The sequence below is a fragment of the Phyllobates terribilis genome, unplaced genomic scaffold (assembly GCF_046119375.1).
Source record: "Phyllobates terribilis strain yellow unplaced genomic scaffold, ASM4611937v1 Scaffold_4__5_contigs__length_816908805, whole genome shotgun sequence".
Classification (NCBI taxonomy): Eukaryota; Metazoa; Chordata; class Amphibia; order Anura; family Dendrobatidae; genus Phyllobates; species Phyllobates terribilis.
The window spans coordinates 678762332-678790305 of NW_027362764.1; the positions used below are offsets into that span (position 1 = coordinate 678762332).

Consider the following 27974-nt stretch of genomic DNA (forward strand, 5'->3'; position numbering starts at 1 on the left):
CTGGCGGAAGGACTCCTCTTCCGGTTTATCCCACTTGAAGGGTGGCTTTTGACTTCGGGACTTAGACTGTCCGATCAGGAGGTCCTGCATAGGAGCTGCCATCTTAGTGAACCCGGGGATGAACCTTCGGTAGTAGCCTACCAACCCGAGAAACTGTCTCACCTCTTTGATGTTCGAGGGGCTTGGCCAGCTCTTGATTCCCGTGACTTTGTCAGGGTCGGGGGCCACTCCTTCCGTGCTTACCACGTGCCCTAGGTACTGGACCTTTGGTTTCAGCAGGTGACACTTCCATGGTTTCACCTTCAGGCCATAGCCTGCCAGGGCTTCGAACACCTCGGCCAGGTGCTTTAGATGGTCCTCGTAGGTCTTCGAATAGACGATCACGTCGTCCAGGTAAAGGAGGACCGTATTGAAGTTTCGGTGCCCTAGACAGCATTCCATCAGCCGTTGGAAGGTCCCTGGTGCGTTGCAGAGCCCGAAAGGCATACAGTTGAACTCGCTCAGTCCCATCGGGGTGGTGAAGGCGGTCTTCTCCTTGTGAGCCTCTGCCACAAGAACCTGCCAGTACCCGCTAGTAAGGTCCAAAGTAGAAAAGAAGTTAGCAGATTTTAGTGCGGCTAAAGACTCCTCTATTCTAGGCAGCGGGTATGCGTCTTTGTGGGTGATACGGTTGATTTGTCTATAGTCCACGCACATTCTCATGGTGCCGTCTTTCTTTTTCACCAGAACCAAGGGGGCTGCCCAGGGGCTACAGCTATCTCTAATGACCCCAGCTTCCTTCATCTCTCTTAGCATGCCCTTGGCGTTCTGATAATGTGCAGGGGGTACAGGCCTGTGTCTCTCTTTTATTGGTGGGTGGCTCCCTGTCGGGATGTGGTGTTCTATCCCCTTTACTCTGCCGAAGTCCAGCGGGTGCTTACTAAAGACTCTCTCGTACTCCTGTACCACCCGGTAGACTCCTTGTTTTTGGTGCAGGGGAGTGGAGTCAGCACCCACATGGAGTTTCTGGCACCAGTCCTCCTTTTGTTTCTGGGAGCCATTACCCTCCGCCTGAGGAGATGGAGGCAAGGGTTCCACGGCCCTGATAGCTTGGTGTTCGACAACAAACAGTTTGGCGAGTGTAGCGTACCTGGGTAAGTGTACTTCCCTCTCCCCAATGTTGAGGATGCGGACGGGCACCCTCCCATGACGGACATCAACCACCCCCCGGGCTGTCAAAATGGTGGGCCTGCTGTCTGAGTACACGGGTTCTACCATGGCTTGGTAGTCTCTACCTCTCAACCCGATTGCAGTCCGACACCAGATCATCATTTCACTTTTGGGAGGCATGGAAATGGGGAATGGGTCACTCAGTCTTACACTACCGATCTCACCACCAGACAGTTCTACCTGCTGCCGTCTCATCAGGGCTTTTATCTCCTTGTTGAGGACCCTCTGTTGGCTGGAACTAGCATTCACCGCCACCTGTTGTAGAATTACAATTACCTCTGAAAGACAATTTTCAATTATGTTAGTACCCACAGTTATTTTAGGGTGACTTTCATGACCGTCAATGTCCACAATAATCACTCCCTGTGCCGGCAGTTCAACTTTACCAATTTTAATGGTCATCTCCTTGAACCCCATCTGCGGCACGGGTAAGCCATTACTGGCGATGATGCTCAAGTTACTGTCTGGATACCGTGTGATATCAGCATCAGTCCAATACTGCTTAAAAAGTACATAAGGGATTGTGGTTACTTGCGACCCAGTATCCAGCAAGGCGCTCATGGGGATACCGTCCAGCACCACGGGTAAAACTGGGTGCCCCCCAACGTACTTATCACGCCAATTATAAGGGCCTGTTGATCTTATGCCTGGGGGTCGGCCCTCTGCCCCAGGTTGGACCCGTTTAAATTACAGTACCTGGAAATGTGTCCGGGCTGGTTGCATCGACGGCAAATGGGCTGTCCATCCTCTGCGTAGCGGTCTGTGGGCCTCCCTCGGAATGACGGGATCCTCCTCTGTCGACGCCACGGGACATCCTCCAGACTTGAAGCCAGCTCGATGGGTCTTGACGGGTCCACTTGCAACGCCTGAACGGTTCTGGTCAACGCCGCGACGCTCCTGGTTAGCTCCTGGACTTGGTGGTGCAGGCCTTTCGATGGGGCTTGGTTCAGGGCCTGTGCATCAGCCTCCACGGAGTCCATAGAGGAGGGCGCCACCTCCTGGTGGTAGGTGATAGCAGGGTGCGGGGGTTTATAGCGCCACTGGTTACAGATTCACGGAGCACCCTTATGGCCCTGTCCTTAAATTGGGCAAAGGTCAGGTCGGGGTTCTGAAAGAACATGAGGCGCAGTTGGGCCCTGTGGGCGCTAGACAGCAGACCTTCTATAAATTGTTCTGTTAGCAGCTTATCGGTTTCCTGCACACTGCCAGGGTCAGTTTGTTGAATAGCCCTCAAGGCTTCCTGCAGATTTAGGGCATAGTCTCTAATGCTGTCCTGTGCCCGCTGCCTACATCCATAGAACCTCATTTTAATCTCAGCGGAGGTACGTGTATCAAAGGTACCCCGCAGCCGGGCCAGGATACCCTTCACAGTCCTTTTCTCCTCAGTGGGCCATGATTTTACCTCCCTTTGGGCTGCGCCAGTTAACTGCCCTGTCAATATGCTGACCTTCTGCTCCTCTGTCAGGGGGTAAACCTGGAACAAACTGTATAGCCTTTCCTTAAAGTCAGTTAGGGCATGGGGCTCCCCTGAGTATTTGGGCAGCCAGGCCGCTCCAGGGATGTAGGGCAGGGAAAAGGGCATCACTGCTGCTGCAGCTGCGTTGGTGGTAGTGGGCGCCTCTGTGTCTGACATCTTCCTCCCCCCTAGTTAAGCGTGGCCTACCTTCCGGCGATCCTCTTCTGTAGGCCGCAGCTCCGCTGCTGCTGCTATGGACGAGGACCTGGCGTAGCGTCCTGATGACGTCAGCGTCGCTCTCTCTCCCTTCCAGGACCTTGCGCAGCGTCGGAGCGTGGGGCGGAGCTTCGGATCTCGTGCGGTTTTGACGTCCACGCCCCTCTTCTTCCCGCGCGGCGTCCTGAAGATGGCGTCCGATGGCGGGAAGCAGCTGCGGATGGCGGGAAGAAGGCAGAAGACGGCGGGAAACGGTCCAAGATGGCGTCCGATGGCGGGAATCGGCTCCGGATGGCGGGAAACTTCGCCACAGGTAAGTTTACAAAAGTCTTTTTCAGGCACGCAGTACCCGGTGGTTGCGGGCACGAAATCCTGCCGACTACGCCAAAGCTGACTCGCCCCCTGGGCCGTGGGGCACTCGGATCCGGGCAATAGGGAGACGATGGGGGTAGTAGTGGCGACCCGGTTCCGTGGCTCAGGGTGGTCAGGCCAATGGTAGTCTGCTACGTTCTGCTGATAATGTCCGACTACGCCACCCGTGGATTGCGGTTATTAGGAACCGCTGCTGCATGCAGACCGCTGGGGCTGATGAGGTGTGCAGCTAGGGTAGTGTGACTCCCCACGGGAAGAGTGCGGCCCCAGGGCAGTATAATGGATGGTGGGAGTGATGGTAGTGAGAATCCCAGTGCTGATAGTGCGGGAGGAGCAAGGAGCACACAGACAACAAGTTGCAGTCCAGGGTCTTTACTACAACAGGTAAACTGACCCATAAACAGTCCCGGCTAGGAGGGGACCTGGATGTCTGAGAGCAACGGGGAAATTGGCCCTGGTCAGGGTGAGGGTGTAGGCCTACTGTGCTTTCTGCGCTCCTTCTGGCTATCTCCTCCTGATAGGGTAACAGCCCACATTTCCGAGCTTTCTGTGTATTCTCGCCTTTATGGCCTGCGACGTGGGTTCCTTTCTGCTCCCAGCCTTGTACGGCTTTACAGGTCCCTTCGGTTGTGGCAGGGCCTCCAGGCTTCTTAGGCCAAGGAATGTACAGTCCCTTGCGGACTGGTTCTCTGCTGGGGGATATGGAATTCTTCCAGCCTCAGACACCAAAGTCTGGTAAAATTAAGTCTTTTCTCTGCCAAGACAGGCTCTCTTTGCCTCTTGTCTCTGGCTTGTGGCTCTCCTCCTGCCACACTTCCTCTTAGGTGCAATCAACTTTCTGTCCCTGCTCCACTCTGGGACACGTCTCAGAGCTGAGACAGGCAATCCAGTTCTCTCTAACCCTGCCCCCAGCACCAACTTTTATAGGGGCAGCCTGCTCCCCCTACTGGCCTGAGACAGGAAGCATTGCATGCTAATATTCCCCTGACCAGAGAACCTCCCCCTTGCTCTCAGACAGAGCTTTAATACATTTTGTGGCATCCAGGCCAGGGTGACACACATGGTGACGGAGAGGTTGTAGGGGCTGCGTGTGCATGCTGGCTTGTGTGTGAGAGTGCGCTTCCTAGGTGTGGCGCGCTGCAGACAGTCAAAGGGATTGTTCCCTTTCATTAAAAGTTAATCCCCGGCTGCAGGCTATTAGAAAGCAACTAACCGCGCTCTACTCACCCTACCCGGGTCTACCGGTGAGTCTCGCTTCTGCTCCCGGCCTGTGGCATTGGCCGTGAAGCTGACGTTCCGTCGACAGCGCTGCAGCCGATCAGTGAGCTCAGCGGCTCTGAGTGGGGCGTTGTGTCTACAAGACCCTTTAAGGAAGCCAGCAAAAAAATTGAAGAGAAGGGAAAGCACAAAAGGACCTGGTCTTGCTGAGCACTGGAAAGGGCAGCTGGCAGCCAGACGTCAAAGTAGAAAAGCAGCAAGTGAGAGACTAGTCTCTGCCTACGGCCACACCACCCTGAACACGCCCAATCTCGTCTGATCTCAAAAGCTAAGCAGGGTTGGGCCTGGTTATATTTGGATGGGAGACCACCTGGGAATACCAGGTGCTGTAGGCTTTTGCTTTTTCCTTCCTTCCACCAGCAGGGAGCACTCTCTTCTATGCCTTTTTTCCATTCCCTTTCACAAGTGCACACATTCATTCTCTTTTCTTTTTTTCATTTGCTTTCTCTCTTGCGCTATTTCATCTCTGCAAAATACCAGCATCCTTCTGATCACCGTGGGCCTCCAGCATTGTTGCTTCTTTACTTTTAATACTAGGCTCCTTTTCACCAGGACCAGCGTCTCCCGGGTGGCTGGAGGCAACCACCGGTAACCCCAAGCAGAAGACCTTTGCAGGCAACACGACCCTTCCCCCTGAAGAGCAGCTCAAAGTCACTGGCAACCATCTCACCCTCTTACTTCATTCACCCCTGGACGTCTCGCTCCGCCCCCAAGTTACGGGTCCAGCTTGCTCTTTCTGTCACATTACCGCGATGAAGGGTTTAGCCTGCAGGAGACCCTGCGCCGAGACATTTTTGAAGACACCTGATGCGGCAGGTGAATCACTGCTAAACAAACCACACCTGTAGGGACGGCACAGACTTTGAATGGACCCTTCGGAGCCCGCCCCGTCACGGCCAGTTTGCTCGCCACCAAGCGATCCTGAGAAAGGCTGGCCGGGCGATGGATCGAGCAGCTTCTACTGGCCATACCACCTTGGATATGCCTGATCTCATCTGATCTCGGAAGCAAAGCAGGGCTGGGCTCGGAGAGTACTTGGATGGGAGACCTCCTGGGAATACCGGGTGCTGTAGACCATTTTGATGACGTTTTTACCTACTGCCCAGCTCGGCTAGCATGGAACGGCGCCTTGCCGGACACCGACCCAAAGTAACTTAGATGATGGAAGCCCCAAGGCCTCTGAGCCAGTTGGCAGATAAGTACGCTACCCCGCCGCCTTCACGCAGGCCTGACACCGAGCTCCTTGTCACGGCTAGGAGTGCTTATTGACTCCGCTGCTCGCCGTGTGGAAATGATGGCGTTAAAAGCACCCGGGGCCATGAAGGGGCCAGGCTTTCAGCAGGTGCCCAGGGAAGGTTTTGGATGCCGGCCGCCTAGCGAGGGCCAGAAGTAACATGTTTCTCTGCAAAGAAGCTTGTGTAACCAAGCCAGACGGCTGACAAAGAGCTAACCTCAGTGCAAGGAAGGCAAGGAAGGTGCGGAAGGAATTGGGGAGGGGGGGGTGATTCCTGCTAGGGCCCTGAAATCATAAAACAGGCAGGAGAGTCTGACGCATGGTGACGGAGAGGTTGTAGGGGCAGATAGGGGGTTTTGTCACGTGCGAGCACGTGTGCATGCTGGCTTGTGTGTGAGAGTGCGCTTCCTAGGTGTGGCGCGCTGCAGACAGTCAAAGGGAGAATAATAAACAATAATAGATAATAATTCATTATCAATCAAGTTCTCCATATGATAGAACATTTTTATGTCATAGGTGTAATTACCTTTTCCAACCCATAGGTGTCAGTGTATTTTGAAAAAACAAGTTTTTATATCTTTATTAAACCAATAATATCAAAGAATGTATACTCCTGAACCAAAATGAATAAATATATGAATGTATGAATGAATGAATGAATGAATAAATGAATGAATGAATTGTTGTGTTTACTCAGAAAATGTAAACATTTTTTTCCTTAGCAATATATATTTAATGAAGCAATACTCTTGTATTAGACATTACTTTATTAAATATTAATGTGTTTTCTCAATTGAGATATTGAACTCAAATAAAATCAAATGAGAATTAAAAAATGAAAAAATAGAAAAATAAGAAGTATAAAGTAAGAATAAAATTTTAAAAATGAAAAATAAAATTAAGAGTAAAAATAAGAATAAAAATAAAAATAAGGCCTTTAAATTTTAATGACAAATGCAGAGTAATTATATTCTCCATAAAAAATACCCTTATATCTCCATTATCTGGATGATTTCATATTTGTCATAACCTTGTACCACCAAAAAATATTAAATTATGCAACTTTGCATGTAATACCCTTCTTAATTATACCATAGTACCTTATTATTATTTCTTCTTTATTAAAATGTGTGGAAAATAAGTATTGATCAAAAGTGATTATGTAATCAGGATCAAAAACACATTTTCCCCCTTAATACCAAAAATATTATTTTATAAAATTTATGTATATATCAGAACCAAATTAAAAATAATTATTCTTCTAGAAATATTGTGCATAAATTTCATATCGATGAGTAGCATAGATTTGACTATAGAGAGGTGTGTACCTATTTAGGTAACCATTAAAAATAATATTATAGTTATTCAAGAATATTATCATGTGGAAAATTATTCTAAATATAAATTTGCTTTGTAAACCATTTTGATGTGTGGTTGCCCTTATCCACTATTAGTTAAATCAAGAAATAATAATTATTAAAGAAATATAGAAATATATATATGTAGATACAGTGCCTACAAGTAGTATTCAACCCCCTGCAGATTTAGCTGGTTTGATAAGATGCAAATAAGTTAGAGCCTTCAAACTGCAAACGAGAGTAGGTTTTATGAACAGAAGCATAAATCTTACAAACCAAAAAGTTATGTTGCTCAGTTGAATTTTATTAAATTTTAAACATAAAAGTGTGGGTCAATTATTATTCAACCCCTATGTTTAATATTTTGTGGAATAACCCTTGTTTGCAATTACAGCTAATAATCGTCTTTTATAAGACCTGATCAGGCCGGCACAGGTCTGTGGAGTTATCTTGGCCCACTCCTCCATGCAGATCTTCTCCAAGTTATCTAGGTTCTTTGGGTGTCTCATGTGGACTTTATTCTTGAGCTCCTTCCACAAGTTTTCAATTGGGTTAAGGTCAGGAGACTGACTAGGCCACTCCAACACCTTGACTTTTTCCCTCTTGAACCAGGCCTTGGTTTTCTTGGCTGTGTGCTTTGGGTCGTTGTCTTGTTGGAAGATGAAATTACGATCCATCTTAAGATCCTTGATGGAGGAGCGGAGGTTCTTGGCCAAAATCTCCAGGTAGGCCGTGCTATCCATCTTCCCATGGATGCAGACCAGATGGCCAGGCCCCTTGGCAGAGAAACAGCCCCACAGCATGATGCTGCCACCACCATGCTTGACTGTAGGGATGGTATTCTTGGGGTCGTATGCAGTGCCATCCAGTCTCCAAACGTCACGTGTGTGGTTGGCACCAAAGATCTCGATCTTGGTCTCATCAGACCATAGAACCTTAAACCAGTCTGTCTCAGAGTCCTCCAAGTGATCATGAGCAAGCTGTAGACAAGCCTTGACATGACGCTTTGAAAGTAAAGGTACCTTACGGGCTCGTCTGGAACCGAGACCATTGCGGTGGCGTACGTTACTTATGGTATTGACTGAAACCAATGTCCCCACTGCCATGAGATCTTCCCGGAGCTCCTTCCTTGTTGTCCTTGGGTTAGCCTTGACTCTTCGGACAAGCCTGGCCTCGGCACGGGAGGACAACTTCAAAGGCTGTCCAGGCCGTGGAAGGCTAACAGTAGTTCCATAAGCCTTCCACTTACGGATGATGCTCCCAACAGTGGAGACAGGTAGGCCCAACTCCTTGGAAAGGGTTTTGTACCCCTTGCCAGCCTTGTGACCCTCCACGATCTTGTCTCTGATGGCCTTGGAATGCTCTTTTGTCTTTCCCATGTTGACCATGTCTGAGTGCTGTTCACAAGTTTGGGGAGGGTCTTAAATAGTCAGAAAAGGCTGGCAAAAGAGATCTTTAATCCACACATGTGAAGCTCATTATTCTTGGTGCCTGAACTACTTCTTAATACTTTAGGGGGACCAAACAGAATTCTTGTGGTTTGAGGGATTGAATAATAAATGACACTCTGAATTAACTTTTAACGTTTTAAAAAAACAAAAAAACAAAAAAAAGTTGCTGCAGTGCATTTCCCACTTCCAGGCTGATCTACAGTACAAATGTCACAATGCCAAGTTAATTCCGCATGTGTCAACCACCTAAATCTGCAGGAGGTTGAATACTACTTGTAGGCACTGTAATACCTAATAATGTATTATAATTTCCTCAGAATTACATATATTTTTGTACCTTCACATAAAGAAACATTTTTTTTTTTCAAACATACAAACATACGAGGCCTCTGTCACATCAATCACACTTAGCAGCTGCTGATTTACTCATCTGTCACCTTCACTCTGACATTCACAGATCTGTTCAACTCAAACATTCCACATATGAAGTTTTAGATATATATATATATATATATATATATATTTAACCCAAAATTGTTGTATCCCAATTTATTAATGCGCATTGCCATATCAATTGAATATCTTTATATTTATATACTGGATTTTGGCTGTTGGAGCTGAAAAGAGGATATTGGTAAACCAGGGGAGGAGTCCTGAGTAGATAATTTGCATATTCCCACTGCATTTTGGGGTAAGTGAAGAGTCTCCGCGAGCTCAAAGAACACTGGATTTTGGCTGTTGGAGCTGAAAAGAGGACATCGGTAAACCAGGGGAGGAGTCCTGAGGAGATAATTTGCATATTCGCACTGCATTTTGGGGTAATTGAAGAGTCTCCGCGAGCTCAAAGAACACTGGATTTTGGCTGTTGGAGCTGAAAAGAGGACATTGGTAAACCAGGGGTGGAGTCCTGAGGAGATAATTTGCATATTCCCACTGCATTTTGGGGTAAGTGAAGAGTCTCCGCGAGCTCAAAGAACACTGGATTTTGGCTGTTGGAGCTGAAAAGAGGACATCGGTAAACCAGGGGAGGAGTCCTGAGGAGATAATTTGCATATTCCCACTGCATTTTGGGGGTAAGTGAAGAGTCTCCGCGAGCTCAAAGAACACTGGATTTTGGCTGTTGGAGCTGAAAAGAGGACATCGGTAAACCAGGGGAGGAGTCCTGAGGAGATAATTTGCATATTCCCACTGCATTTTGGGGTAAGTGAAGAGTCTCCGCGAGCTCAAAGAACACTGGATTTTGGCTGTTGGAGCTGAAAAGAGGACATCGGTAAACCAGGAGAGGAGTCCTGAGGAGATCATTTGCATATTCCCGCTGCATTTTTGGGTAAGTGAAGAGTCTCCGCGAGCTCAAAGAATGCTAGATTTTGGCTGTTAGAGCTGAAAAGAGGACATCGGTAAACCGCGCGCCTACTGGCGCGCGCATTTTGACGCTTTTTTTTTAAGCTTTTTTCACTGTTTTCAGAACATTAACAATAAGAACATGGAAGAGTCCAGGAGCCATTTGGTGAGCTGCATATCCTGCTACATGTTCACAGACTTGCCAGTGGAAAAGCCAAACTTCACATGCCAGAAATGCAAGCTTGTGTCCCTGTTGGAGGAAAAGTTGCGAATTCTAGAAGAGAGGTTAACTACCTTGAAAATCATTAAGGAAGGTGAAGAGTTCTTAGACAGAGCAGAATTATCTCTTCATGATTCAGAAAGAGAAGAAATTCGAACTGCACCTGACGAAACAGAGGAATGGAAGCATGTGACCCACAGAAGCAGGAGGATCGAGAGGCAGTCAGCACCCATACTGCTCAGGAACCAGTACCAGGCTCTCACGCAGGAGAACCATGAAGAAATACAGCAAAATAAGACTTTGCCAGCAATGAATAACCTTGTAAGCCCTCAGAATCCTCCTGGATGGAAAAAGAAGAATGTTGTGAAGAAAAAACGGAGAGTGGTGGTCATGGGGGATTCCCTGTTAAGAGGAACAGAGGCCGCTATCTGCAGACCAGACATAACCTCAAGAGAAATGTGCTGTCTTCCAGGAGCAAAAATTAAAGATGTGTCTGACAGGATATCAAGATTCTTCAGACCTACAGATCACTACCCATTCCTGCTACTACATGTGGGGACAAATGACACCGCAAGAAAGGACCTGGAAACCATCTGCAGTGACTTTGAAGACTTAGGCAAGAAAGTGAAAGAATTGGGAGTGCAGGTGGTCTTCTCATCCATCCTCCCAGTGGATGGCCATGGAACAATGAGGTGGAATAAGATTCTACAGGTGAACAACTGGCTACGTCGATGGTGCCGTCAACAAGGATTTGGATTTCTGGATCACGGAATGAATTACCTATACGATGGACTACTTGCTAGAGATGGGGTGCACCTTACGAAGACTGGAAAACATGTATTTGGAAGTCGCCTTGCTACACTCATCAGAAGAGCTTTAAACTAGAACAATGTGGGAAGGGAAGCAAAAGGCCAGAAAAAGCCATACAGCTGACAAATACTATTGAGATCTCTGCTTCTGGAAGTGGAAAGGAAGAACAAAGACAAAACAATTTAAATAATAAAAATATGGGAGGAAGAGAAACCAATCACAAACTAAAATGTTTTTATACAAATGCACAAAGCATGGGCAACAAACAAGGAGAATTGGAACTACTAACGCAGGAAAAGGAATATGATGTCATTGGAATCACTGAAACTTGGTGGGACGATACACATGATTGGAATAAAAGGCTAAAAGGATACAACTTATTTGCAAGAAACAGACTTGATAAACGAGGAGGAGGTGTTGCATTGTATGTTAGAAAAGCGTATATCTGCACAGAGATTGAAGCTTCAGAGACTGGGAGTTCTGTGGAAACTGTTTGGGTGAGAATACAAGGAGAGAACAACGGAAAGGACACCATTGTAGGCATTTACTACAGGCCACCTGGGCAAGCTGAAGATATGGATGAACTCTTTATGTATCAAATGACCAAGTTCTCCAAAAAATATGACGTAGTGGTCATGGGAGATTTCAACTATCCAGACATTTGTTGGGAATCTCTGTCAAGTAAAACTAACAGGTCAAGCAAATTCTTATCCTCTCTTGCTGACAACTTTATCTTCCAAAAGGTAGGGGAGAAAACAAGTGGATCTGCTACTTTGGATCTAATCCTTATAAACAGGGAGGAAATGGTTGAGGAGGCAAAGGTGGCTGGGACCCTAGGAGGCAGCGATCATGCTATTATAGAATTTTGGATAACTAGAGGAGGAAGACATGTGAAGACTCAAACTTCAAGGTTAGATTTTAGAAAGGCAGATTTTAAGAGACTCAGAAAGAGAATAGGAGGGATCCAATGGCTGGATGTCCTTAAGGACAAAAATGTCCAGGAAGGATGGAAAATTTTTAAAAATGAGATTCTCAAAGCACAATCGTTAACAATCCCGAAAAGTAGGAAGAATGGGAAGCATTTAAGGAAACCAGGATGGATGAACACAGAACTTAAACACATGCTAAAAAGAAAGAAAGAAATGTTTATTAAATGGAAAGAGGGAGCCATATCTAAAGAAGATTATAATGCAGTCTGCAGATCCAGTAGGGCACGTATCAGGTTAGCTAAAGCTGACAATGAATTAAGGCTTGCAAGAGATGTCAAAAGTAATAAAAAAGGATTTTGGGGGTATGTCAAAAGTAAAAGAAAAGTCAAAGATGCTATAGGATTTTTACAGGATGAAAATGGAGAAATGGTAAGAGAGGATGTTGAGAAGGCCGAACGTTTTAATTCTTATTTTGCATCTGTTTTCTCTCAGAAAGAAAATGTAACATCAACTGATCTCCACTGTCCTTTTAAAGGAATAGAGGAATCCAAGTTATCTGTAAACAGAAAGATTGTGAGGGAATATTTAGCTAACATAAATGAGTTCAAGTCTCCAGGTCCAGATGAATTACACCCCAGAGTACTGAAGGAGATCGTAGAAGAAATTTTAGAACCACTCTCCATAATCTTTGAAAATTCTTGGAGAACAGGAGAAGTCCCAGAAGACTGGAGAGGAGCAAATGTTGTTCCTATCTTCAAAAAGGGGAAGAATGTGGACCCAGGGAACTATAGGCCGGTGAGTCTGACTTCTATACCAGGAAAGATCTTTGAACAAATTATTAAACAACATGTATGTAAGTACATGGATAAGAATGAAGTGATTAACCAGAGTCAGCATGGGTTTGTAACTAACAAGTCATGTCAGACTAACTTAATTTCCTTCTATGACAGAATCACTGACTGGGTGGATCAGGGAAATGCTGTAGATATAGTATATCTTGACTTCAGCAAAGCATTTGACAAAGTATCTCACACCATCCTTATTGAAAAAATGACCAAGTATGCAATGGACCAGGCAACTGTTAGGTGGATTCATAACTGGCTTAGTGATCGGACTCAAAGGGTGGTTGTAAATGGCTTCACATCCAGCTGGATGAATGTCTCAAGTGGGGTACCACAGGGCTCGGTCCTGGGACCTGTATTGTTCAACATCTTTATCAATGATTTAGAGGAAGGAATTGAGGGTAAACTGATTAAATTTGCTGATGACACAAAGCTAGGAGGGATAGCTATTACTAGAGAAGAGAGAGAGAGGATTCAAAAAGACCTAAATAAACTGGAGCAGTGGGCAGCAACCAACAGAATGGTTTTTAACAGGGAAAAATGCAAAGTACTACATCTGGGCAATAAGAAATGAAAAAAGCATATACAGAATGGGAGGAATAGAGCTAAGCAACAGTACATGTGAAAAAGACTTAGGTATACTAATAGATCATAGACTGAACATGAGTCAACAGTGTGATGCAGCAGCAAAAAAGGCAAATACAATTCTGGGATGTATTAACAGAAGCATACAGTCTAGATCACGTGAAGTCATTATCGGTCTTTACTCCTCTTTGGTCAGACCTCATCTGGAATACTGTGTACAGTTTTGGGCACCACATTTTAAAAAAGACATAGACAAACTGGAGCAAGTTCAGAGAAGAGCGACCAGAATGGTGACTGGTCTGCAAACCATGTCCTATGAGGAACGGTTGCAGGATTTGGGAATGTTTAGCTTGCAAAAAAGAAGACTGAGAGGAGACTTAACAGCTGTCTACAAATATGTCAAGGGCTGTCACATTGTAGAAGGATCATCTTTATTCTCGTTTGCACAAGGAAAGACTAGAAGCAATGGGATGAAACTAAATGGGAGGAGACACAGATTAGATATTAGAAAAAACTTTTTGACAGTTAGGGTGATTAATGAGTGGAACAGGCTGCCACGAGAGGTGGTGAGTTCCCCTTCAATGGACGTCTTCAAACAGAGGCTGTGTAACATACCTGGCGGCGTCCTTGCATAGTGGTCCATCTCCCACTGTGCAAGAGTGCGCACTTGATCTCCTGTCCAGAATGTCTCTCTGGCTTCCCTCCATGCTGTCTGTTTGTGTCTGTTTCTGCTGCTTAAGGGCGGCGCCCGATCACTTCCTGCTTTTTGTACCTGCTGTGGGTCACACCCCTTGTGCGTCCTCAGCCTATTGCTGTCTGTCACCTGGTATATAGCTCAGCTGCTCCCATCTATCCCTGCCTGAGCATAGTGTTTCTTTCAGTGTGTGCTTGCACTCTGAAGGTGCCAGGTCCCGTTCTGTGTTCTCTTTTCTGCCTATCCTGGAGGCTGTATTTCCAGGCCTGTCTGAACACGCTCCTAGCCTGTTCCTCCTGCCTTCTAGGGGCCGATTACCTAGACCTGTTCCTGTATCTTGTCTGACCTGTCTGAACACGCTCCTAGCCTGTTCCTCCCGCCCTCTAGGGGCCGATTACCTAGACCCGCTCCTGTATCTTGTCTGTCCTGTCTGAACACGCTCCTTGCCTGTTCGTCCTGCCTCTCTGGGGGCCGTATTCCCAGACCCGCTCCTGTATTTTGCTGCAGTGTCGGTCTCCTCCGTACACTCAGTTCCAGTCTGAACTCTCTCCTATCCTTTACCTGTTTTGCCGCTATGTCCATTCCCTTCCTTTTTCTGCAGAGTCTGAACTCTTACCTAACTCCTGCTTGTTGTCTCTGTACTCCCGTTTGTGAGTTTGTGGTCCACTCGCTACTTCTCTGCAAGTACTCTGTGAGTATCTGGCTCTGCCTTTCCCTTCCTGTCTGTTCCGTGTGAACAGAGCCCTGTCCCCCCTGCTCAGCCTTGCCAGCTCTGACTCCTTTGCTCACCGCTCCGGCGGTTCTAGCCTGCTCTGACTCCTTTGCTCACCGCTCCGGCGGTTCTAGCCTGCTCTGACTCCTTTGCTCACCGCTCCGGCGGTTCTAGCATGCTCTGACTCCTTTGCTCACCGCTCCGGCGGTTCTAGCCTGCTCTGACTCCTTTGCTCACCGCTCTGGCGGTTCTAGCCTGCTCTGACTCCTTTGCTCACCGCTCCGGCGGTTCTAGCCTGCTCTGACTCCTTTGCTCACCGCTCCGGCGGTTCTAGCCTGCTCTGACTGCTTTGCTCACTGCTCCGGCGGTTCTAGCCTGCTCTGACTCCTTTGCTCACCGTTCCGGCGGTTCTAGCCTGCTCTGACTCCTTTGCTCACCGCTCCGGCGGTTCTAGCCTGCTCTGACTCCTTTGCTCACCGCTCTGGCGGTTCTAGCCTGCTCTGACTCCTTTGCTCACCGCTCTGGCGGTTCTAGCCTGCTCTGACTCCTTTGCTCACCGCTCCGGCGGTTCTAGCCTGCTCTGACTCCTTTGCTCACCGCTCCGGCGGTTCTAGCCTGCTCTGACTCCTTTGCTCACCGCTCCGGCGGTTCTAGCCTGCTCTGACTCCTTTGCTCACCGCTCCGGCGGTTCTAGCCTGCTCTGACTCCTTTGCTCACCGCTCCGGCGGTTCTAGCCTGCTCTGACTCCTTTGCTCACCGCTCCGGCGGTTCTAGCCTGCTCTGACTCCTTTGCTCGCTGCTCCGGCAGCCTTGCTCCGCTCAGACCCTTTTGCTCACTGCTCCGGCAGTCTCGCTCCGCTCTTATCCTTTTGCTCACTGCTCCGGCAGTCTTGCTCCACTCTTGCTCACCGCTCCAGGCGGTCTCGTCCTGCTTTACTCTTGCTCACTGCTCCGGCAGTCTCGCTCAGCTCTGATCCTTTGCTCACCGCTCCAGGCGGCCTTGTCCTGCCCTGTTCTCGCTCACCTCTCTGGGCGGCCTCACTCTGCTGTGTTTGTCCGCCACATCTGTGGTTCTGTTCCTGAGTCTCAGTGTGTACTGGGTCCTATCCCGCCAGTGTCCCTACCTGCTAGTGCCTCCCTGTCTGCACTCTAGCTGTGCTTGCCTGTACCCCTCTGCCTGTATTGTTCCTGAGTCCCAGTGTGTACTGGGTCCTATCCCGCCTGTGTTCCTACCTGCTAGTGCCTCCCTGTCTGCACTCTAGCTGTGCTTGCCTGTACCCCCCGGCCTGCATACCCACCTGCCTGCATACCAGTCGTGCCTGCCTATACCCACCAGTCTGTGTGCCAGCCTACCAGTCTGTTGCTGTATTCCCCTGTGTGGGTCAACAGCCGTGTCCGGGGTCTGTCCTGGAGTAGCACCTGGTCCCTCTGCTCGGTTCCTCCTTGGTGCACTGGCGTCGTATGCCGTCGTGCGACCCTGGTCGGATCGGGTGAATACCTAGTTACGCCCCTCCAGGCATTCACTCTCCGGCACGGTCCAGTGGAATCACTACAATCACACGCACACGCCGCTCAGCCCGGGCGTGTGCATAACAGCATGCTCAGGCCATGGTTCCCGTTGAGCCCCACGGCCTTCGCTCTCTGAGAAGTTTTTCAGCGAATACATGCATTAAAATAAATAAATAAATATTTTTTTTTTTCCTTTAGCTGAGTTCCAGGCGAATTACGCACCCGTCCAGATGGATCTATCTGCTCTCGTTCCCGCGGATCCGCTACGTTATTATGGGGATCCTAGACAAAGTCGTGCATTTGTGGAGCAATGCATGCTACACTTCAAGTTCTACCCTCTATGTTTTCCCACCGATCGGGTTAAGGTGGCATTCATTATGTCTTACCTGGCGGGTGATGCCTTGGAATGGATCAACCCCCTATATGAAACACAGGATCCGATCCTCCTGGACCTAATGGCCTTCCTGGTGGCCTTTCTAACGGTCTTCGATGATCCTAACCCGGAGGCTCCTGCTGAAGCTTCACTTCCCAATATCCCGGAGCAGCCCCAATGGGTAATGTGTGTGGGTAGCGCAATAGTCCTCCAGCCCAATGAGACTACTGCCCACCCAGAATCCTCACAGGGTGACTACGCTTTCCGGAATACTTCTCCCAACCTCAAGAGGCAGTCCAGACGTGCTAGACGTAGAGGCAAGCCGTCACGCCAGGGTCTGTCCTCCCTGAGACCTCCTGACCCCAACCTTGAAGTCCCTACTGAAGCTTCATCTCCCTGTATCCCGGAGAAGCCCCAACGGGTAATGTGCGTGGGTAGTGCACCAGTTCTCCTGCCCGAAGAGACTTCTGCCCATCCAGACTCCACACAGGAGAACTTCCTGCACCCGGCATCAGATGCTTCACCCACTTTAACCGGTGTGCATGTCCAAGGATGCTCCAAAGCTGTGGTTACCTCAGAGTCTGTGCACCTCTACTACCTGGCGGAGTACCCCCTGTTGCCTCCTGAATCCTCCGGGATACCACTCGATGACAAATGGAGAGAGAATTCTCTACACCCGGTACTCGATACTTTGTCCGCTTCGTCCTGTGAGCCTGACAATGGGTACCCCAAAGTGGTAGTTACCCCCGAGTCTCTACACCCCTCCGACCAGGCGGAGGACCTCCAGTTGTCTCCTGAACCCTTCGGGGTGCTACCTGGTAGCGAAAGGACAGAGACTCTCCTATACTCTGTACCTGATACCTCGCTCGCTTCGTTCAGTGAGTCCAACCTAGTGTACTCCGAAGCAGAGGTTACTCCCGAGTCTCTACACCCCTTCGACCAGGCGGAGGACCTCCAGTTGTCTCCTGAACCCTTCGGGGTGCTACCTGGTAGCGAAAGGACAGAGACTCTCCTATACTCTGTACCTGATACCTCGCTCGCTTCGTCCAGTGAGTCCAACCTAGTGTACTCTGAAGCAGTGGTTACTCCCGAGTCTCTACTCTCCTCTGACAAGGCGGAGGACCTCCAGTTGTCTCCAGAACCCTTCGGGGTGCCACCTGGTGGTAAATGGACAGAGACTTTCCTATATCCTGGATCTGATACCTCGCTTGCTTCGTCCAGTGAGTCCGACCTAGTGTACTCTGAAGCAGAGGTTACCCGTGAGTCTCTACACCCCTCTGACCAGGCGGAGGACCGCCAGTTGTCTCCAGAACCCTTCGGGGTGCCACCTGGTGGAGAATGGACAGAGACTTTCCTATACTCGGTACCCGATACCTCGCCTGCTTCGTCCAGTGAGTCCGACCTAGTGTACTCTGAAGCAGATGTTTTCTCTGAGCCTCTGCACTCTTCTGACCCGGCGGAGGACCTCCAGTTGTTTCCTGAATCCTCCGGGGTACCACCAGAAAACAAAGAGACAGTGACTTTTCCTCATTATGTACCTGATAACCCGTCTATTTCTTCCTGTGAGCTTGACAAGATGTACCTCGAAGCAGAGATTACCCCCAAGTCTCTGTCCCCCTTCAACCCGGTGGAGGACTTCCAGTTGTCTCCTGTACCCTCTGGGGTGCCACCTGAAAATATGTGGAGAGAGACTTCCTTGTGTGCTGTTCCTGGTACTCCACCCGTTTCGTCTGTTGCTAAGGGTGGCTGGATGGGAGGTAGCATCCTAGCTACCCAGAGGAGACCAGTATTTCCGGTGGACAGTGGAAGTGATCTCTTCGAAGTGAAGAATTGGCCCTCGAATTCCTTGCGGAAGATTCTGGCAGGCCTGAAGAAGAGGGGGCGTAAGGGGGGGGGTACTGTAACATACCTGGCGGCGTCCTTGCATAGTGGTCCATCTCCCACTGTGCAAGAGCGCGCACTTGATCTCCTGTCCAGAATGTCTCTCTGGCTTCCCTCCATGCTGTCTGTTTGTGTCTGTTTCTGCTGCTTAAGGGCGGCGCCCGATCACTTCCTGCTTTTTGTACCTGCTGTGGGTCACACCCCTTGTGCGTCCTCAGCCTATTGCTGTCTGTCACCTGGTATATAGCTCAGCTGCTCCCATCTATCCCTGCCTGAGCATAGTGTTTCTTTCAGTGTGTGCTTGCACTCTGAAGGTGCCAGGTCCCGTTCTGTGTTCTCTTTTCTGCCTATCCTGGAGGCTGCATTTCCAGGCCTGTCTGAAAACGCTCCTAGCCTGTTCCTCCTGCCTTCTAGGGGCCGATTACCTAGACCTGTTCCTGTATCTTGTCTGACCTGTCTGAACACGCTCCTAGCCTGTTCCTCCCGCCCTCTAGGGGCCGATTACCTAGACCCGCTCCTGTATCTTGTCTGTCCTGTCTGAACACGCTCCTTGCCTGTTCGTCCTGCCTCTCTGGGGGCCGTATTCCCAGACCCGCTCCTGTATTTTGCTGCAGTGTCGGTCTCCTCCGTACACTCAGTTCCAGTCTGAACTCTCTCCTATCCTTTACCTGTTTTGCCGCTATGTCCGTTCCCTTCCTTTTTCTGCAGAGTCTGAACTCTTACCTAACTCCTGCTTGTTGTCTCTGTACTCCCGTTTGTGAGTTTGTGGTCCACTCGCTACTTCTCTGCAAGTACTCTGTGAGTATCTGGCTCTGACTTTCCCTTCCTGTCTGTTCCGTGTGAACAGAGCCCTGTCCCCCCTGCTCAGCCTTGCCAGCTCTGACTCCTTTGCTCACCGCTCCGGCGGTTCTAGCCTGCTCTGACTCCTTTGCTCACCGCTCCGGCGGTTCTAGCCTGCTCTGACTCCTTTGCTCACCGCTCCGGCGGTTCTAGCCTGCTCTGACTCTTTTGCTCACCGCTCCGGCGGTTCTAGCCTGCTCTGACTCCTTTGCTCACCGCTCCGGCGGTTCTAGCCTGCTCTGACTCCTTTGCTCACCGCTCCGGCGGTTCTAGCCTGCTCTGACTCCTTTGCTCACCGCTCCGGCGGTTCTAGCCTGCTCTGACTCCTTTGCTCACCGCTCCGGCGGTTCTAGCCTGCTCTGACTCCTTTGCTCACCGCTCCGGCGGTTCTAGCCTGCTCTGACTCCTTTGCTCACCGCTCTGGCGGTTCTAGCCTGCTCTGACTCCTTTGCTCACCGCTCTGGCGGTTCTAGCCTGCTCTGACTCCTTTGCTCACCGCTCCGGCGGTTCTAGCCTGCTCTGACTCCTTTGCTCACCGCTCCGGCGGTTCTAGCCTGCTCTGACTCCTTTGCTCACCGCTCCGGCGGTTCTAGCCTGCTCTGACTCCTTTGCTCACCGCTCCGGCGGTTCTAGCCTGCTCTGACTCCTTTGCTCACCGCTCCGGCGGTTCTAGCCTGCTCTGACTCCTTTGCTCACCGCTCCGGCGGTTCTAGCCTGCTCTGACTCCTTTGCTCGCTGCTTCGGCAGCCTTGCTCCGCTCAGACCCTTTTGCTCTCTGCTCCGGCAGTCTCGCTCCGCTCTTATCCTTTTGCTCACTGCTCCGGCAGTCTTGCTCCACTCTTGCTCACCGCTCCAGGCGGTCTCGTCCTGCTTTACTCTTGCTCACTGCTCCGGCAGTCTCGCTCAGCTCTGATCCTTTGCTCACCGCTCCAGGCGGCCTTGTCCTGCCCTGTTCTCGCTCACCTCTCTGGGCGGCCTCACTCTGCTGTGTTTGTCCGCCACATCTGTGGTTCTGTTCCTGAGTCTCAGTGTGTACTGGGTCCTATCCCGCCAGTGTCCCTACCTGCTAGTGCCTCCCTGTCTGCACTCTAGCTGTGCTTGCCTGTACCCCTCTGCCTGTATTGTTCCTGAGTCCCAGTGTGTACTGGGTCCTATCCCGCCTGTGTTCCTACCTGCTAGTGCCTCCCTGTCTGCACTCTAGCTGTGCTTGCCTGTACCGCCCGGCCTGCATACCCACCTGCCTGCATACCAGTCGTGCCTGCCTATACCCACCAGTCTGTGTGCCAGCCTACCAGTCTGTTCCTGTATTCCCCTGTGTGGGTCAACAGCCGTGTCCGGGGTCTGTCCTGGAGTAGCACCTGGTCCCTCTGCTCGGTTCCTCCTTGGTGCACTGGCGTCGTATGCCGTCGTGCGACCCTGGTCGGATCGGGTGAATACCTAGTTACGCCCCTCCAGGCATTCACTCTCCGGCATGGTCCAGTGGAATCACTACAATCACACGCACACGCCGCTCAGCCCGGGCGTGTGCATAACAGGCTGGACAGACATCTGTCTGAGATGATCTACTGAATCCTGCTTTGAGCAGGGGGTTGGACCAGATGACCCAGGAGGTCCCTTCCAACTCTACCATTCTATGATTCTATGATTCTATTTCTTTGAATATTCCCCAAGTACATATTATATAATATGAGAGTAAGTCACTGGAATTTCAGACACTTTAAAAAACTCTTGTCTTAGATTCTTTTTTCACTGGCTGCCCGGTCTTAAGTTACATCAGTTGAAAATGGAATGAATGGGATCCTATACTATTAGCTCAAAGTTCAAAGGCCACAGCTGTCACACGTCATGCTGTAAAACTACTTTAATTTGCACGAACACTTCATGCACAGAAAATATTAACAACACAAAAGAATTAATAAGTATTACATATATATTATAGTTCAACTAGATATATTGTTATTATTTTAAAATGTTATACACATAAAATCATGCAATTTTTTCACTTCCTGTGTGAATAAAGAAATAAATCCATTTTAGAGTTCTTTGATCAAATCCTGCTTTGGAATGAAAACTCTAAGGAAATATAAGAAAATAAAATTAAATATCAAATTCATACAGAAACAGAATTATTTAAATATCTTATACATATATTGGTTGGTTCTAATGTAATTCAAAATATTGCTACTTAAATTTATATACAGTACAGACCAAAAGTTTGGACACACCTTCTCATTTAAAGATTTTTCTGTATTTTCATGACTTTGAAAATTGTACATTCACACTGAAGGCATCAAAACTATGAATTAACACATGTGGAATTATATACTTAACAAAAAAGTGTGAAACAACTGAAAATATGTCTTATATTCTAGGTTCTTCAAAGTAGCCACCTTTTGCTTTGATGACTGCTTTGCACACTCTTGTCATTCTCTTGATGAGCTTCAAGAAGTAGTCACCGGAAATGGTTTTCACTTCACAGGTGTGCCCTGTTAGGTTTAATAAGTGGGATTTCTTGCCTTATAAATGGGGTTGGGACCATCAGTTGTGTTGTGCAGAAGTCTGGTGGATACACATCTGATAGTCCTACTGAATACACTGTTAGAATTTGTATTATGGCAAGAAAAAAGCAGCTAAGTAATTAAAAATGAGTGGCCATCATTGCTTTAAGAAATTAAGGTCAGACAGTCCGAAAAATTGGGCAAACTTTGAAAGTGTCCCCAAGTGCAGTTGCAAAAACCATAAAGTGCTACAAAGAAACTGGCTCACATGAGGATCGCCCCAGGAAAGGAAGACCAAGAGTCACCTCTGCTTCTGAGGATAAGTTTATCCGAGTCACCAGCCTCAGAAATCGCAGGTTAACAGCAGCTCAGATTAGAGACCAGGTCAATGCCACACAGAGTTCTAGCAGCAGACACATCTCTACAACTGGTAAGAGGAGACTTTGTGCAGCAGGCCTTCATCGTAAAATAGCTGCTAGGAAACCACTGCTAATGACAGGCAACAAGCAGAAGAGACTTGTTTGGGCTAAAGAACTCAAGGAATGGACATTAGACCAGTGGAAATCTGTGCTTTGGTCTGATGAGTCCAAATTTGAGATCTTTGGTTCCAACCACCGTGTCTTTGTACGACGCAGAAAAGGTGAACGGATGGACTCTACATGCCTGGTTCCCACCGTGAAGCATGGAGGAGGAGGTGTGATGGTGTGGGGGTGCTTTGCTGGTGACACTGTTGGGGATTCAAAATTGAAGGCATACTGAACCAGCATGGCTACCACAGCATCTTGCAGCGGCATGCTATTCCATCCGGTTTGCGTTTAGTTGGACCATCATTTATTTTTCAACAGGACAATGACCCCAAACACACCTCCAGGCTGTGTAAGGGCTATTTGACCAAGAGGGAGAGTGATTGGGTGCTACGTCAGATGACCTGGCCTCCACAGTCACCAGACCTGAACCCAATTGAGATGGTATGGGATGAGCTGGACCGCAGAGTGAAGGCAAAAGGGCCAACAAGTGCTAAACATCTCTGGGAACTCATTCAAGATTGTTGTAAGACCATTTCCGGTGACTACCTCTTGAAGCTCATCAAGAGAATGCCAAGAGTGTGCAAAGCAGTCATCAAAGCAAAAGGTGGCTACTTTGAAGAACCTAGAATATAAGACATATTTTCAGTTGTTTCACACTTTTTTGTTAAGTATATAATTCCACATGTGTTAATTCATAGTTTTGATGCCTTCAGTGTGAATGTACAATTTTCAAAGTCATGAAAATACAGAAAAATCTTTAAATGAGAAGGTGTGTCCAAACTTTTGGTCTGTACTGTATATGAAGTTCTAATTTATTAATTAATATATATATATATATATTTTATAAACGTATATATAAATACAATTATACACAATCTCTACTTAGACAAGTATATATATATATATATATATATATATATATATATGAACTATTAGAAACTATGTAACTACAATTTTACTGTATAAGATTATAAATAAATATTGAGACATTGTATTACATTTTGATACAACATTATAATTACAGTTTTTCCTTAGCCACTCCCTAAACCAAATCTTCTGTCTCTCTCAAATATCTCAAGGAACGCCCAATTTAGGAAAGACATTTTTCTATCCTTCAAAACCTCAGAGAACTGCCTGTTCTTCTGTCCACATTCCATGACGTCACTGTGAGTTGGTCGTCTCACCTGTCTCTGTCCATCAGTTTCAGCCATTTTCCTTTTTAGAGAATCACAGTTCTGACTGAGAATTAACTCATTCTGTGGAGAGATGGATCTTTGCACTGGCTGATATGGCTTATAACATATATGAAATCTTCTGCGTATTTGATAGAGTTCACTATGGGGATGACTCAGTCTAGGAGAGTTTGATATTGGCTTTTGGTAAGATTTTACCTTTCCTGGTTTTATAAATTTAGCTTGATTTATTTTCTTTTTACGATTCTCATGTTTTCTAACAAAATCCAGCATCTGCGCACATTCAAATAATGAATTTTTTTGTGATGCCATAACTTGGGAAACTGAATTTAGGAATTTGAATTTTTGTACAAAAGTTGTTATCATATGTTGTACTTTTCCATTTTTGATGAGAGCTTTGTACAACCGTTCAAATATGGACATGAATGTATATGTACATTCCTTCCTACCAATCCTTAATTTCTGCAGATCTTCTATGTTGGGAAAATCCTTTGTGACACAATAAATCAAATATCTTAATCTGTCCGAATCATTTTCCCATCCATTAGGAGAGTCATTTTCACAGGGCATTAAATGTAAACGTCTGGACAATGTCACAGGAATCCATATTTTAAATAATTTATTCCTCTCCTCATTGGATAAATCAAACTTATCAGAGAAGCTCTCAAATGTCTCTGAATTTCTACAGGCATGGATTTTGACATCATATTTTGGCATGATTTTGTATAATTTCAGCAAATTTTTCCTCATTTTAATTTGGAGTTGAGCCTGGGTAATTCCAGAATTCTCTGATATTTTTAGTGGCTCTTGTACGTCCGTTCCTCCTACGTCACTCACGTCTCCTCCCACATCACCTAGTATGTCGGTTTCTCGTATGTCAGTCATGTCTCCTCCCATGTCAGGTTTCTGTATGTCCGTCTCTTGGTCAGACCCAAGGTCACCTTCAGTTACAGACACGTGTCTTACTTCTTGTTCATTTTCCACATTACAGTCAGAATCAGTATCACCGTCTGACACTTCTACACTATTTTCCTGCTAAGAAATCTCTAACACAAGACTATGAAAAAAATCTACCAAATGTAGAATATTTCTCAATTTCTGTTTGTCTCTATTTACCAATTTAGAAGTTAACTGTAAATTCTGCAATTCACATTCTTTGTATAAACTGAGCCACAAAACTTCTATGTCATCTCCTACATTAACTTTGAAATTAATATTACTTTGTATAGCAAAAGAAGAAATTATATCCATATTTTGCTTACCTTAAGATTCCTTGGCTTCTCTTTATCAGCACGTCCTGTCTTCAGTTTGTCTGATTCTTTTCCTGTGTGATTCTGTTCCTTGTTAGTACCTCTGCTTCCTGTCTTTCCTCAGTCTGTAGGTCCTTTCTGCTTCTCGTGACAAACTAGTGAATTTACTGACACGTGAACAACAGCTGTTCAGCTCGTCAGGACTCCCCCCTTGTTCACGGAAGAAATTCACTTACTTAATTTAAAAAACAAAAAAACAGGACTGGCTGGCTCAACATTGTAAAATAATACTCTTCCTGTATTATTTTTTTCTACTGAGGACTTCTCAAAGTATCAATATCACGATATTCTTATAAAAAAATGTATCTATTTATTCTTGGATTGTCCATTAAAAAGAATCAGATTGCAGCAGGTACATACAATAATTAGTTATAAAGTAATTGTCCATTTGTCCATAATTAGCTTAATTGTTGAGATTCACCCATCTTTCCTTGGATCCTGGCTGGTAAATCATGTCTTTGTCCAGCATGTGTCCAGGCCTACATGTCATCTGCTCCTCAGCATGAAGATTCTGTGTCTTGTGGGGTGGGCAGAGCACACTTTCTGTACCATGGGCTTTTATAGCCAGTCGTATGGACACCTGTTCTACATATGGTAGTGAACCAAAAATACACACACAAATAGCGCATGTCAACTAGACACGATGGCTGAGGCATAGAAATCAGAAAAATGATTATCGATTAACATTCCAAATGAATTTCCATAATTAACCATTTAACAGAGACCGCCTGGGAATGCCAGGTGCTGTAGGCTTTTGCTTTTTCCTTCCTTCCACCAGCAGGGGGCACTCTCTTCTATGCCTTTTTTCCATTCCCTTTCACAAGTGCACACATTCATTCTTTTTTCTTTTTTTCATTTGCTTTCTCTCTTGCGCTATTTCATCTCTGCAAAATACCAGCATCCTTCTGATCACCTTGGGCCTCCAGCATTGTTGCTTATTTACTTTTAATACTAGGCTCCTTTTCACCAGGACCAGCATCTCCCGGGTGGCTGAAGGCAACCACCGGTAACCCCAAGCAGAAGACCTTTGCAGGCAACACGACCCTCCCCCCTGAAGAGCAGCTCAAAGTCACTGGCAACCATCTCACCCTCTTCCTTCATTCACCCCTGGACGTCTCGCTCCGCCCCCAAGTTACTTGTCCAGCTTGCTCTTTCTGTCACATTACCGCGATGAAGGGTTTAGCCTGCAGGAGACCCTGTCCCAAGCCATTTTTGAAGACACCTGATGCGGCGGGTGAATCACTGCTAAACAAACCACACCTGTATGGACGGCACAGACTTTGCATGGACCCTTCGGAGCCCGCCCCGTCACGGCCAGATTGCTCGCCACCAAGCGATCCTGAGAAAGGCTGGCCGGGCGATGGATCAAGCAGCGTCTACTGGCCATACCACTTTGGATACGCCCGATCTCGTCTGATCTCGGATGCAGGGCTGGGCTCGGACAGTACTTGGATGGGAGACCTCGTGGGAACACCGGGTGCTGTAGACTATTTTTATGATGTTTTGCCCTACTGACCAGCTCGGCTAGCATGGAACGGCGCCTTGCCAGACACCGACCTTAAGTAACTTAGATGATGGAAGCCCCAAGGCCTCTGAGCCAGTTGGCAGCTAAGTACGCTACCCCGCCGCCTTCACGCAGGCCTGACACCGAGCTCCTTGCCACGGCTAGGAGTGCTTATTGACTCCGCAGCTCGCCGTGTGGAAATGATGGCGTTAAAAGCACCCGGGGCCGTGAAGGGGCCAGGCTTTCAGCAGGTGCCCAGGGAAGGTTTTGGATGCCGGCCGCCTAGCGAGGGCCAGAAGAAGTAACATGTTTCCCTGCAAAAAAGCTTGTGTAACCAAGCCAGACGGCTGCCAAAGAGCTAACCTCAGTGCAAGGAAGGCAATGAAGGTGAGGAAGGAATTGGGGAGGGGGTGTTGTGATTCCTGCTAGGGCCCTGAAATCATAAAACAGGCAGGAGAGTCTGACGCATGGTGACGGAGAGGTTGTAGGGGCAGATAGGGGGTGTTGTCACTTGCGAGCACGTGTGCATGCTGGCTTTCAGTGTGAGAGTGCGCTTCCTAGGTGTGGCGCACTGCAGACAGTCAAAGGGATTGTTCCCTTTCATTAACAGTTAATCCCCGGCTGCAGGCTATTAGAAAGCAACTAACCACGCTCTACTCAACCTACCCGGGTCTACTGGTGAGTCTCGCCTCTGCTACCGGCCTGTGGCATTGGCCGTGAAGCTGACGTTCCGTCGACAGCGCTGCAGCCGATCAGTGAACTCAGCGGCTCTCAGTGGGGCGTTCTGTCTACAAGACCTTTTAAGGAAACCAGCAAAAAAATTGAAGAGAAGGGAAAGCACAAAAGGACCTGGTCTTGCTGAACACTGGAAAGGGCAGCCGGCAGCCAGACTTCAAAGTAGAAAAGCAGCAAGTGAGAGGCTTGTCTGTGCCTACGGCCACACCACCCTGAATGCGCCCGATCTCGGAAGCAAAGCAGGGTTGGGCCTGGTTAGTACTTGGATGGGAGACCGCCTGGGAATACCAGGTGTTGTAGGCTTTTGCTTTTTTTTTCCTTCCACCAGCAGGTTGCACTCTCTTCTGTGCCTTTTTTCCATTCCCTTTCACAAGTGCACACATTCATTCTCTTTTCTTTTTTTCATTTGCTTTCTCTCTTGCGCTATTTCATCTCTGCAAAATACCAGCATCCTTCTGATCACCGTGGGCCTCCAGCATTGTTGCTTCTTTACTTTTAATACTAGGCTGCTTTTCACCAGGACCAGCATCTCCCGCGTGGCTGGAGGCAACCACCGTTATCCCCAAGCAGAAGACCTTTGCAGGCAACACGACCCTCCCCCCTGAAGAGCAGCTCAAAGTCACTGGCAACCATATCACCCTCTTCCTTCATTCACCCCTGGACGTCTCGCTCCGCCCCCAAGTTACGGGTCCAGCTTGCTCTTTCTGTCACATTACCGCGATGAAGGGTTTAGCCTGCAGGAGATCCTGCGCCGAGACATTTTTGAAGACACCTGATGCGGCGGGTGAATCACTGCAAAACAAACCACACCTGTAGGGACGGCACAGACTTTGCATGGACCCTTCGGAGCCCGACCCATCACGGCCAGATTGCTCGCCACCAAGCGTGTTACAACTC

The 27974-nt window shown here is 47.9% G+C and overlaps 4 pseudogenes; all 4 read left to right on the forward strand.

Annotated features, from left to right (window-relative positions):
• Positions 1 to 4748: 4748 nt before the first annotated feature.
• LOC141268065 (5S ribosomal RNA) lies at positions 4749 to 4866 on the forward strand (annotated as a pseudogene).
• A 621-nt stretch (positions 4867 to 5487) lies between these two features.
• LOC141267622 (5S ribosomal RNA) lies at positions 5488 to 5607 on the forward strand (annotated as a pseudogene).
• Positions 5608 to 26212: 20605 nt separating this feature from the next.
• Positions 26213 to 26327, forward strand: LOC141270023 (5S ribosomal RNA; annotated as a pseudogene).
• A 944-nt stretch (positions 26328 to 27271) lies between these two features.
• On the forward strand, positions 27272 to 27380 carry LOC141267479 (5S ribosomal RNA; annotated as a pseudogene).
• Positions 27381 to 27974: the final 594 nt, after the last annotated feature.